General features: G+C 32.3%; 1 protein-coding gene across 4 annotated transcripts in view; it reads left to right on the top strand.

Annotated features, from left to right (window-relative positions):
* LOC142333613 (adenylate cyclase type 1-like) overlaps positions 1 to 13,998 on the top strand; it is a 338,843-nt gene that overhangs the window by 104,197 nt on the left and 220,648 nt on the right. For all 4 annotated transcript variants that reach the window (XM_075380939.1, XM_075380936.1, XM_075380937.1 and 1 more), the window contains exon 2: positions 9,923 to 9,984. The gene's annotated coding sequence lies outside the window, so the exon portion shown is untranslated. The remainder of the gene's footprint in view (positions 1 to 9,922; positions 9,985 to 13,998) is intronic.

The raw sequence follows: 13,998 nt of genomic DNA on the forward strand, positions 1-13,998 counted from the left end.
GTTAATGATGTTAAAGAACAATTTAGATTCGGAGTAACAGTACAATATGAAAAGATAAAGATGCTACGATTTGCTGATGATATAGTAATTCTAGCCGAGAGTAAAAAGGATTTAGAAGAAACAATGAACGGCATACATGAAGTCCTACGCAAGAACTGTCGCATGAAAATAAACAAGAAGAAAACAAAAGTAATGAAGTGTAGTAGAAATAACAAAGATGGACTGCTGAATGTGAAAATAGGAGGAGAAAAGATTATGGAGGTAGAAGAATTTTGTTATTTGGGAAGTAGAATTAATAAAGATGGACGAAGCAGGAGCGATATAAAGTGCCGAATAGCACAAGCGAAACGAGCCTTCAGTAAGAAATATAATTTGTTTACATCAAAAATTAATTAAATGTCAGGAAAAGATTTTTGAAGGTATATGTTTGGAGTGTCGCTTTATATGGAAGTGAAACTTGGACGATCAGAGTATCTGAGAAGAAAAGATTAGAAACTTTTGAAATGCGGTGCTGTAGGAGAATGTTAAAAATCAGATGGGTGGATAAAGTGACAAATGAAGAGGTATTGCGACAAATAGATGAAGAAAGAAGCGTTTGGAAAAATATAGTTAAAAGAAGAGACAGACTTATAGGCCACATACTAAGGCATCCTGGAATATTCGCTTTAATATTGGAAGGAGAGGTAGAAGGAAAAAATTGTGTAGGCAGGCCACGTTTGGAATATGTAAAACAAATTGTTAGGGATGTAGGATGTAGAGGGTATACTGAAATGAAACGACTAGTACTAGATAGGGAATCTTGGAGAGCTGCATCAAACCAGTCAAATGACTGAAGACAAAAAAAAAATTATACTTAATTTATATTATTTGTAAAAGATGAAAGATTAGGTGTCCACAAGGGTCTTGCCCGTTTTGCGGCACCTATCGTCATTTAGTTGTGGAAAAAACCAGTTTTCCAGAATCTCGATATACCCCGTGACTTTGTTTCCTTAAAAAAAAAGTCATTAATTTTTGTAACCGAAATCGCAACACATAAATTTTTAGTGAATCGCTTCTGCTGTAGAACATTGGGTATATTCTCATATACCGTAGAATTTTAACCGCGTAGTTGTTTCATCATTAAAAATTAACCGTGGTAAGAACCTATTGTGTTCCATATCAGCATATCTAATATATGTTGATAAATATGATCCAAAAGCTTTTTTTAATGTTTGACGTGCTTATTACCCATTTAATAAAATTATCGTACGTTAAACATAAAAAACTGGTATTTTTTTACCCCGATTTATTGGTTTTCACTTAAGATTTCTAAAAAATTACTGCACATACGGTTTTGAAATCTATTTTATTAGATTTTTAGGTCAAAAATCATAAGAAATCACTAGTTCTGCCCCTCGATTAAGGTCCTAAAAATTTTAGTTCGACTTCATTTCACAGGGGAAGCTGAAATCCGAGCGAAATCTTTCGCTAGCTGTTACTCGCAAACGTAGCATTTTAGGAAAAAATGAACTTTTTCCATTATTTTCACCAGTACAATAGGTTATGAAAGTCCCGGGAGAACTTCTTGATACACTCTGTATATGTCTCCTTTTTTAGTTTATCAATCATACTAAGTTATTATTATTTAATACTAGCAGATCCGGCAATACTTCGCTATTGCTATATATACATGAAAGATACGCTTTTATTTAACTAAATATTTTCATTATTTTTAATTTTAAAATTTAGTAATTATTACATTTATTTATTAGATATTTATATAATTTATTTTTTACTTTTCAGAGCATTTTTATATTTGTTAATGTATTATATTTTTTTTTGTTTAGAACTCTCAATTTGATTTAATTCATATTTTTTACTTTTTAGAGGGTTTTTCTAATTTGTTTCCTTTTTTTATTAATATTAATATTAGTTAAATAATAGCTTTTTTTTTTAAAAAAAATAATTTTTTTAAATGCAATCAAATATATTTTTGTAATTTTTTTTGTATTTTTTTTTTTACGTTGTTTTCTATACCTATTTTTATTCGCGAATATTCATATTTTTCTAAACTTATTTCATTTAATGATTATAAGTTTGTGTGTGTGTGTGTTTTAGCTTATGAATTCTTCTCATGTACAACGTTTAGTTGTAAATTGTATGGCTTGAGCGGAAGTTCGTTACTGATCTAGACTCGCGATTACCCAGAATCTTTCATTTCATTTCTTCTCCTCCCCACCTCATTCCTTAACTCTTTCTGTCTCTCTCTCTCTCGCAAACTCTCACAAAAAATACGAAATTATTATTCTATCCATTCATTTTAAGCAGAATTTAAAAGGGTTAATAAGTTTGTATTTCCGTTTCTATTAACGGATATCATGTATAGATTAATTTATTCGTTTTCTTCAATGTATTTGCATTTTACAATAGCGGGGGTCAGTTATAGTTTTGTTTGTTGTATTACTTTCCGGGCGAATTTAGGTAAAACAACTATTAAAGGGGAAACTACGGTAATCATATCACAAATGAGGTATCGGGTTTTTTCTATAAATCTTTATGTTATAGTGTCCAACAAATTTATGTAGGCCAGAACAAAATATATATGTATGTGCTTCCGGTCTTATATCTTATTTGGATTGATCGAACAGATTTTTTTTCAAATATTTGGCTCGGGTATTTCTGTACGTGAGGAATTAATCGTATTAAATTTATCTCAAAATTCGTTAAAGCGAGGGATATCGCGAAAAAAAAACTAATTTCGATTTTCTTCTGAGGTATTTAAGAGAACGTTTTATTACAGCGAATTTTTTACTTATAGTGGATATATAAATCTAAAAATATATATACGAGGTCTGTAAGTAAATAAGACTGGTTCAGAGAAACATTTTATCTACAATTATACATGGACTCTTATCACCTTCGAAATAGTTCCCTTGGGAAGACACGCAACGTTTCAAACGTTTTTCTCACGTTTCGTAACAGTGTTGGAACTTAGAAACTGGAATCTCGTTCAGATGATCGGGTAGTTTTTTTAAATATTTTCTACTGTTCCAGAATGGTGTCCTTTGAGGTGTTTTTTTAAAAGCCGGGAACAGGAAAAAGTCGCAGGGACTCAAGTCAGGTGAATAAGGTTATTGAAGAACTACAGGAATGTTTTTCTTTGCCAAAAACTCATAAAATAAGAGTGCAGTGTGACAAGCTGCATTGTCATGATGTAGCATCCAGTTGTGTTTTGATGGCTGGTCTCCGCAGTCTTTCAAGAATTTTTCTGTGAACATATTGATTTACAACCTGTCCTGCAGGCAAAAACTACTTATGGACAATGCCATTACTATCGAAGAAACAAATTTTCATGGTTTTGATTTGCTCATTTTTCCCTTTTTGGAAATGATTCCCGGCCATCTGAAAATGCTTTAACCCACCTAAAAACTTGGGCATGTGACAGAGCGTCATCTCTATATGCTCTTTTCAATTTTGAAAAGGTTTCAGTAGCATTCTCACAGAGTTTACCACAAAATTTGATTGCTCATAATTAGTATCACTCATTTTTGTAACGCATAACAAAAACTCGTTTCACAAAAAGTTTGTTTACGTCTCATGCGGCAACAATAAACTAAAAATATTAATATCTAATATAAATCAGCTGTTTATATAACCATATGTTTACCAGTAAGTTTACAGTGTTGCCACTTTTGCTGCAAAAAATAACGTCTCATTCGTTATTTATACACGCTTCGTATAATTTTTTCAAAAATTTCAACCTCTGAAATTGAATTGTGTTTTTTTTTTGTTTTTTATTTATTTATCTTCCTTTGGTTTAAATATTTCTTAACGATGTTTTGGAAGTTTATACTTGATTTATGGAATTATCAAGAAATATCTACAATTTTTTTTTTAACTATATACCCCCGACGTAAAATGCTGAAAACACAACTAAAAAACACACACATACACACACACACACATAATATATATATATATATATACCTATGAATAAAATATTGTGGCTCAAAAATCTCCAAAACTACATGATCAATTGTATTGAAATTTTGTTATGCTGTTGCAATATATGTGAAGTTATGCATGTGAACATTTGATGAAGATTGGATGAGCCGTTCCTGAGTTACGCTCAATTTAATGTTGAAAAATTGAGCGGGGCAGGTTAGAACCTTGATTCGTTATGATGCTCCAAGTTTTTTGAACGTTGACTTTTTTTTATAAATGTTTTAAGTGTTTACCGATAGATAGTAGCATAATATTATTAATTTACTAAAACAACATGTTAAATATTTGAATAAATAATTTTAAACTTCGTGTCTATTTGAAGTATAAGAAAATATAATCAATTTTTTGTTTATTATTTCATTAACTTACGGTTGTAATAATTTAATTTTGTTATAAATAGAAAATATATTTTAATATTAACACTCACACACACACACACACACCTCTTCCTAATACCTTTTTAAACAAAATAAAATAACGAAAAGTCGGTCTTTTTGCGCAAAACTTCGTAAGAATTAAAAAGCTTTTTTATGTTTATTAGGAAGGGCGTAATCATTTCATCCTATTTTACTTTAGTTACGAAATAATAATAAAGAAAGGGTTATAGTAACGGCGTTTGTTAATTAATCCATTAACACCAGAGTGCTCTTGCATACACGCGTTATATTAACGTTAACAATGTTTCTATTGATATTTTAACTCGCTATTGTACTTTAACTTTTTATGACATTCAAAGGTTACGATGTTAGTTGGCATCAGTGTTTTTTTTTTCTTACTTGTACTGATAATAAAATTGATATTTATGATATTAACCAGTATGAATTAAGGACACTGTATATATATATATATATATATATATATATATATATATATATATATTTATGCTAGCAGTATTACTTTATCTGGCATGCCGTTTTGAGAACATTATGAGTAGTATATTTCAGTTCAAAAAAAGGTTTGTGGTAAACCATTCATTTTTCGTTTTTCGTTGTGAATCTGACATTATATATTTTTTTTTTTTGAAAATGGGTATACCAATTTCGGGAAGGGCTTGTTTTTTACTTCTTCAGGACCAGTACTCCTGTATTTCAGGTCCTACAGTACAGTACTCCTGTATTTATTTTTTCAAGAAAACGTTTTTGTATTCTTGTGATCGCAAATAGAGAGAGAGAGAGAGAGAGAGAGTTTCACAAAGTTCTCTCGGGATTCTAATAACCTATTATATTCGCCTATGCCTATACCTATTGTATTCTTGTGATCGCAAATAGAGAGAGAGAGCGAGAGAGAGAGAGAGAGAGAGAGAGAGAGAGAGAGTGACAGAGAGTTTCACAAAGTTCTCTCGGGATTCTAATAACCTATTATATTCGCCTATGCCTATACCTATTGTATTCTTGTGATCGCAAATAGAGAGAGAGAGAGTGAGAGAGAGAGAGAGAGAGAGAGAGAGAGAGTTTCACAAAGTTCTCTCGGGATTCTAATAACCTATTATATTCGCGAAAATAATGGAAATAGTTTCATATAAACATATGTCATAAAATGCTTCGATTACGAGTTACGGCTAGTGAAAAATTTCGTTCGGATTTCAGCTACCCCGGTGAAATAAGATCGTACTGAAACCTTTAGAACGTGAATTAAAAGGCAGAATTAATGATTGCTTACGGTTTTTTAACCTAAAAAATGAATAAAACAAGTTCCAGAACAGTATCTGCAGCAGTTTTTGAGTGATCTGGGCTGAAAACCAATAATGTGGGATAAAAAAAACCTGTTTTTTATGTTTGACGTATTTTGTTAAATGTGTTATAACTTTTAAAAAAACTTGTAGAGAATTTAATTCTGAACAAAATGGTGTACGATAAGTTGAATAAAACAAAAAAAAAGTTAGAAAAATTCGAATTTTATTTAGAAACGTTACATTACTACATTTGTCAATCTTTCATTAGCCGTTATTCGCAAACGAAGCATTTTAGGACATACATTTATGTGAACTCTTTCCATTATTTTCACGAGTAGAATAGGTGGAAAGTCCCGGGAGAACTTCCTGATTCACACATATATATATATATATACACATACACACACACATACGAGAGGTTATCTGTAAAGTAAAGACCGTTTCATTGTAAAAATGTTTATTCTGAAAACTATATAAATATTTTTTATTTATCTTAAACTACATACCTTATACTACTTCTCTATATAATCGCCTCATGAATTAAGATATTTATCGTAGCGATACACCAGCTTCAATATACCCTCGTTGTATTCTTCTGCCCTCAGTCCATTTAGCCACCGATTACCAACATTTTTAAGTTCATCGTCACCCGCGAATCGCTTACCACTTAAAAATTCTTTCAATTTCCCAAAAAAAAAGGTAAGTAATCAGAATGAGCTACGTCCAGACTATATGGTAGTGATCGTAAATTTCCTATTCAAATGTTCCCAGTAAATCACGTATCGTGATTTACTGGGAACATTTGGATAGGATAGGCCAGGTGGGAAATCGTTGATCGACTATCTTTTCTGATTTCATCATCGACGCGTTTCAACAAGTCCAAGGTATTTATCGAGGCCCTCCCCGAACGTTTATCATGCAAATTAATTCTGTTTTTCTGAACCTTTCACATCATTTTCGGAGGTTTTTTCTCATTCATTACATTATCACTGTACACAGCAGCAACCAACTTCTAAATTAATTTCAGCCTGTTAAGTTTTTTGATGGTTTCAAAAACGTACGACTCCGTGTATTTCACAGTCGGCGGCAACATCGATTTTCCTGTTCATTTTATAATTTAATAAATCACACGTAATCAAAGATACTACAACGTGACAACATAGACAACAATGCAGTGTGAACATTACTAGCGTGGCTATGAACGATACAGGTTCGCCAAACTTACCCACCGGGTTGGTCTAGTGGTTAACGTGTCTTCCCAAATCAGCTGATTTGGAAGTCGAGAATTACAGCGTTCAAGTCCTAGTAAATACCAGATATTTTTACACGGATTTGAATACTAGATCGTGGATACCGGTGTTCTTTGGTGGTTGGGTTTCAATTAACCACACATCTCAGGAACGGTCGAACTGAGGATGTACAAGACTAACACTTCATTTACACTTCTACATATCATCCTCACTCATCCTCTGAAAAATTATCTAAACGGTAGTTACCGGAGGCTAAACAGGAAAAGAAAGAAAGGTTCGCCAAACTTAAGGAGAGAAATTTCCCAGGGATCTTTACTTTAAAGATATTCTTCTTGTGTGTATATATATATATATATATATATATATACACACACACACACACACACGCTACTATAATTTGTCATCCCAGCGGTCTTTACTTAGATATATCCCTCGTGTGTGTCCGTATATATATATATATATATATACACACACACACACACACACGAAGTGATTCAGTAAAGGGAAATAATTTTGGATCTGATTCTAGAGGTTGAAATAAGGGAAAAAGTTCATATAAACAAATGTCCGAAATACTGGACACACTATAACATAGTACCACACTACTACATTTGAAGTCGTTTGAAATCATCAATATATGAACAATAGTGTAATAGAAGTGATTAGCTAGTTATTAGAATTCTCAGGTGCAACTAATACAAAACAACCTTGTTGGAAAAAAAAAAAACACCAAAAAAACATTTTTCCTCTGGCATATCAATTGTTCGAAGGAGAGATTTCAGCAGTTTATTTAATTGTTTTTAAGTAAGTGGCTTTTGTTGTTTGTAATTGTAGCTGTTATTTTTATAAAATATTTAATTCTTTAGTTTTGTAATATTGAAATTTTTATTTCGTTTAATATCTAGTTAACATTTGCGACATTTTAATACGTTTTGACTTTAATAAACTTCGAAATTCGTATGTTTGTATTTAGTTCCTGTGGACTTTATTCATATTATTTTACTCAGGATCAAATTATCTATAAATTTTGTTTAAATGTTGTTTTGGAAACCCTCATGAAACTTTGCAATACATTAGTGATACCTTTAAGGCCAATGGTTTTTATGCTCTAAGCAAGGCTCGTTCTTATTCCAGGAGGCAACCGTAAACGGTATCGTTTATAGGAACATGCTTCAAAACTTTCTAATTCCTCAGTTAGACGATGATGGACAAGATGGATTGATCAATACTATTAGCAAGACGGGGTACCGCCACCCCACTACCTCCTAGAAGTACGAGATTTCTTGATACTCTATGTGAAAATAACATGCCTGGCCGGGATTCGAACTCGGGACCTCCGGATATGAAAGAGATTTAAATAAATGTATGAAAAACAAAAACAAAAAAAGTCAAATTTTTTTTACTAAACCAAAAATTTAACCAGAAAATGTCATGAATTTGTAAAATAAAATTTGATAAAATTCCTTTCGAAATGGATTACACGATTCTAAGTGGCAAGGAGGGCCCTATATAATCTTGTCTCCTGATTTTCTAACAATTTGTTTCGTTTGACAAGTTTACTTTTTGATTGGGTTGCTAGTTTTTTCCTGACCAAAGTAGTTGATGCCCATAATCTCAAAAAAGGAAAAAAAAACAATGATAATAATAATAATACATTATTTTCTCATACGTTACGATCTGTTTTATTTTTTTTTTAAATCAAATTTAAAAAATTTTTCATCTTCCGTTGACGTTATCTTCCATTAACGTCATCTTCCGTTGACGTTACTTACATAGATTTTATCAGAATTAATTTTGTTCTAATTTTATGCGTTGTTTTTTTCAGTTCTTTGAACGTTTTTTAGTATAAAATTTACAATAGTTTTCTGTCACTTTTCGATCTATTTTGTTTTTTGTTCATAAAATTCAAATCACTCCAGGTAAATTTATGAGTCATGTTTATTCAATTTTTCAGGTCAAAAACAATAGGAAAACAATAAATTTATTTTCCAAACTGTTCCATTTTATTATTGGATAAAACAAAATTAAAGAGAAATTTTTCGCAAATTATTTAACTAGAAAAGGAATCCATTTTCGCATTTCTTTTATTTTCACTTGCAGAACGTGATCTGCAATTCTTTCCGGAATTTTTTTTTAGATATATTATTAACAACCCACATCGCGAATTCGCGAAGTAGGTTGCGTATACAATTTTAAATATTCAAAATTCTTTTTACTTCCTTGTACGAAGTAAAGATTATGGAGGTAGAAGAATTTTGTTATTTGGGTAGTAGAATTACTAAAGATGGACGAAGAAGGAGCGATATAAAATGCCGAATAGCACAAGCGAAACGAGCCTTCAGTAAGAAATATAATTTGTTTACATCAAAAATTAATTTAAACGTCCGGAAAATGTTTTTGAAAGTATATGTTTGAAGCGAATCTTTATGTGAAAGTGAAACTTGGACGATCGGAGTATCTGAGAAGAAAAGATTAGAAACTTTTGAAAAGCGGTGCTACAGGAGAATATTAAAAATCAGATGGGTGGATAAAGTAACAAATGAAGAGGTATTGCGGCAAATAGATGAAGAAAGAAGCAATTGGAAAAATATAGTTAAAAGAAGAGACAGACTTATAGGCCACATACTAAGGCATCCTGTAAAAAGGTTCGGAAAATTCGCCACGAAAGGGGCGAATATCATTCTTTTTATCCTGTGAAGCAATACGTAACGGTGGTTCCGGAGGTTAAAAAAAAAAAAAAAAATTGAGGTGTGGTAATTATTCCGCGGATCATAAGAAAGATACAGTTAAAATTTCATAATGATTGATTCGGTAGTTATCGTGAACTAACGTCAAAGATGTCTCTTTATATAACACTGAGGTAAAGTAATAGATAAAGACGTTAAAGGAAGTGGTAAGACTGAGCTGACGTTACCACATTTGCCTACATCGAAGAATGTTGTTTATTTACATAATGCAGCTGTATGTTTTTATTTATTTTAATTCTGATTTTATTTATTTATCTTTTTTTTTACAGAACCAAACCATGGAGACAGACGATGTGCTGGATGGTGATCGGCAAAGGTTGTTTCGATAATGGTGAGTGTTTTCTCTTTCAGAGAGATTATATTTGTTTCGTATTTCTATTTTTCCATAATTTATATTTGATGAATTCCATTAAGTAGTAATTGGAATTATGTAAGTAAAAGTAATTTTAAGAACGGTTCACAAAAAATGAAAATAAATAATTCGATGCGCATTTCTATTATTAAATAGTTATCATCTGTTGTTATAACGAAATTATATGTAAATATAAAAATCCGGCGCATATAATTATTTTTATCGTAGTACAGGGGTCGGCAACCTGCGGCTCGCGAAGCACATGCGGCCCTTTGGATGTGAAGCTGCGGGCTCTTTAGTTCCAAACGCAAATATTATTTATTTTATCAAAAAAAAAATTTAAAAATCGTTCTGAATCGATTAACTTAATTAGGCACCGATTCTGTCGCCTTGCCACTTGTACTCGCTTTTCACCGCACCCCTCCCCCGTGACACGCGTCGTCACTTTCGTCAGTCCGTCAGAAGCTCTCGAATGACGCCGTCGTCGGATGTTTCTATGTAGGTTTTAATTCGCTTTCGACGCAATACAATTTGGCGTCTTCACCATTGCTTTGGCTGTGACGTATAGTTTGTTGTTTCAAGTAAAAGAGTTAGAAGCGAATTATCTTCTCAAAGTTATATATGTAAATATATATAATAATAATAATAATAATAATAATAATAATAATAATAATAATAATAAAAAAACCGAAGTAAAGATAGGTAACATAATAAGTATTATATTTTAAAAATAGATATTATACTTTTTTTTTCCAAATAAGATACCTAACTACTTTTTTGAAGTCGATAAGAATTGTCAAAAAAGAAACTAAGTACTACTGTTGGATATTACCGCGAAAGTGTTTTTATTAAAATATATATTTAATAAATTACCTATTTTATTATTTATCTATTTTAAAACTTTTATTATTTAAAATTTAAAGTTAAAATAATAATTATAAGTGTAAGTACCTATAAATTGCTTATTTAATAAACCTATTTTCGAAAAAAATTTTGTGGCTCTTTAAAAACTCTGAAATTTTATAAATTGTAATTTTTGACTCTTCTGACTCAAAAGGTTGCCTACCCCTGTCATAGTAGGTGACAAGTAAGGGTCCCCCTCCCCCGTGTACCCGAGAGAAATAAAAAAATTGTCCTTTTACGTAAATTTTTTTTTAACTTGAAGGCAAAAGATAAAGATCTGACATAAAACAAAATTGTTTATCAATTTCAACGCCGAAATGAATGTACATTTGTCATAAAATTGTCATTTTTGGACACATTCTTAGGGTTTATTATAATACAAAAAAAAAAGTTCCGGATAAGGGAATTTACAGAGGTGAAATTTGGTATTCCTAAGTCTTTTAGGTAGAAGTCAACTAGAAATAATGTTATTGAAAGGGCAGATTCCAAAAAAAAAATAATAATTTAAAGTTCGGGAGTACGGAAACACCGAAAAATTTGATTAAAAATATTTTCTTTTAAAAAATGTTCTTTCTCTATATTTGTTCGCTGATGTTAAATATATATTTTCAAACATTCCGATGGAAATTAAATAAAAAATTGATTTAAAAGTAGGATTACGAATTTAAATTAGTAAAAAAAAAAATTGTTTAATGGTTTCATAATTGTAAACATTAAGGGGAAAAATACAGTTCATAAATCAAAATATACCATTGCCGACGATCTCTGTGGCGGGGTGGTAGCGTCTCGGTCTTTCATCTGGTGGTCCCGGGTTCTAATCCCGGTCAGTCGTGGCGTTTTTCATACGTTACAAATTTCCATTTTCACGTGGCAAAATAACCAAAACAGTCGATGCCTGTCGTGTCACAAAAAATATATATGTATATACCATTTTGTATAGTAAAATATAACCATTTATATTGTCCATATTAAGACAAAATTCAGTGTTTCCAGTTGTCAGTAAGCTTAACTGTTTTGCTAAATCTGGGTACCTAATTATCTTTGTTTGAATAGAACATCTTTAAAAATTTGCCCGTGCGAAGAACGAATTAGTTGTTTCGTAAAACGTAACTGCTAAATATTAAAAAAAAATAGGTTTTTTTAGATGTGTTTTATTTTTGAAAAAATCTGAAAAAAGTTGGGTTCTTTTGTTATTATTGTTACGTGCAATTTTAGCAATTTTTTTTCATAAAATTCCCCTTTTGAAAATTATTGAGTTAACAGTTCAGTTGTTACGACGATCGCAAGCTGTTAGCCCTCATTTACTGAGTCACTGCCTGGCAGGTGTTCTTTTGTAAATTTTATTAATTGTAAATACAATAATTTTATGTATATTTATTGTATACATTATACCGGGTTATTCACTTAAAAAACATATAAAAATTTATTGAAAACTTACAGATTCGGTTGAGTCCTCATTTCAAATTTGTACCCCATTATTCACTTTGGTTCGATATGAATTTCTTTTATAATGGGACATTTTTGAATTCGATTTTATTCGAGACTCTAGCCAGCAAATTGGGCTTTACCTCTGCAACTGTCGCGTTAATTCGAAGTCTTTGCTCAACAAGATCAGCAGGCAAAGGTGATACATAAACCCGATCTTTAATGAAGCCCCACAAAAAATAATCTAACGGGTCTAATCTGGAGAGCGAGGTGGCCATGCGACTTTCACGACCGATCCACTGACCTGGGAATCTAGTTTCAATAAAATCTCAGGTTTCTAAATGGAAGTGAGATGATTCCCTTTCATGCCGATAGTAATGGCATTCATCTTGTTCATCTAAGTTTAACTGTGGAATTAAAAAAATTTAAAGCATATCCAGAAAAACGATACTACAGGGTGTCCCATATAAAACGCAACCCATCAATCACTCATCCATGAAATTTCAAAAGTCAAGCTTACCCCCCTACTCGTTACTGAAATGGACTCGTCCAACATCTGAACATCGCGGCGACGCAGTAGAACACTACCGATAGTAACAACAATGCAATCATAACGTTCAGTGTATCGCTAGAGACAAGGTGGTGTTTTCGGTTTTCGCTAGATGAACGTGTTTTCATTGTCGAGTCGTACTTCAGTACGAAATCAGCGGTTGCAGTGCAAGATTTGTTTCGCCGTAAGTACCCAGATAAACCAGCAACTAACAAAACATCAGTATTAAGGTTAGTCGCAAAATTTACAGAGACCGGTTCTGTTAATCACAAGGAACACAAAAGATCTGCGTCAGTGTTGAATACAGATACAGTCACTGAAATCAAAGACCGATTACTCGCCTCGCCAAATAAATCGATCAGACGTTTGTCTGCTGAAATTAATTTGTCTAAATCGACTCGGGCGACCAAACAATAACAATTACGACCTTATCGCATTCAAACGGTTCATCGACTTCTTGAGCCCGACAAAGAAAAACAGCCACAATATTGTCAACGGTTCCGTCGATTTCTGCGTGAGGGAATTAATGTTATGGATTTGTTATTTTTTACAGAAGAAGCGCGGTTTCATTCGAATAGCTACGTAAACAGCCAAAACAGTAGAATTTGGAGCGCTGAAAATCCCCACGTTTATCACGAAAAACAATTACACCCGCAGAAGTCGGGCGTGTGGTGCGCGATATCACGGAAGAAAATAATCGGTCCTATTTTTTTCGAGTACACCATTAATGCAGAACGATATCAGGATATTTTATTTCGGTTCATCGCACTCTTGGAAGAGGAAGACAGACGCTGCTGGCTATAACATGACGGTGCGACATCGCACTACGCAGATTCAACTTCTGATTTCGTCGTGGAATTCTTTAGTAATCGTGTTATCGGTCGAGGCTTGTGGCCACCAAGTTCTCCAGATTTGACTGCGGCGGATTTTTTTCTACGGGGTTACCTCAAAGAAAAAGCCTACAGCAACAAACCACGAACACTTGAACGATTGAAAGTCGATATTGAACAAGCTGTATTAAATATCCGGCCACAAACTTTGAAAAAAGTTGCAAGAAACGCTGTAAAAAGAATTGAAGCTTGTATTCAAGAAGATGGCGGCCACTTCCAACATTT

The sequence above is a fragment of the Lycorma delicatula genome, chromosome 13 (assembly GCF_047948215.1).
Source record: "Lycorma delicatula isolate Av1 chromosome 13, ASM4794821v1, whole genome shotgun sequence".
NCBI classification, from domain to species: domain Eukaryota; kingdom Metazoa; phylum Arthropoda; class Insecta; order Hemiptera; family Fulgoridae; genus Lycorma; species Lycorma delicatula.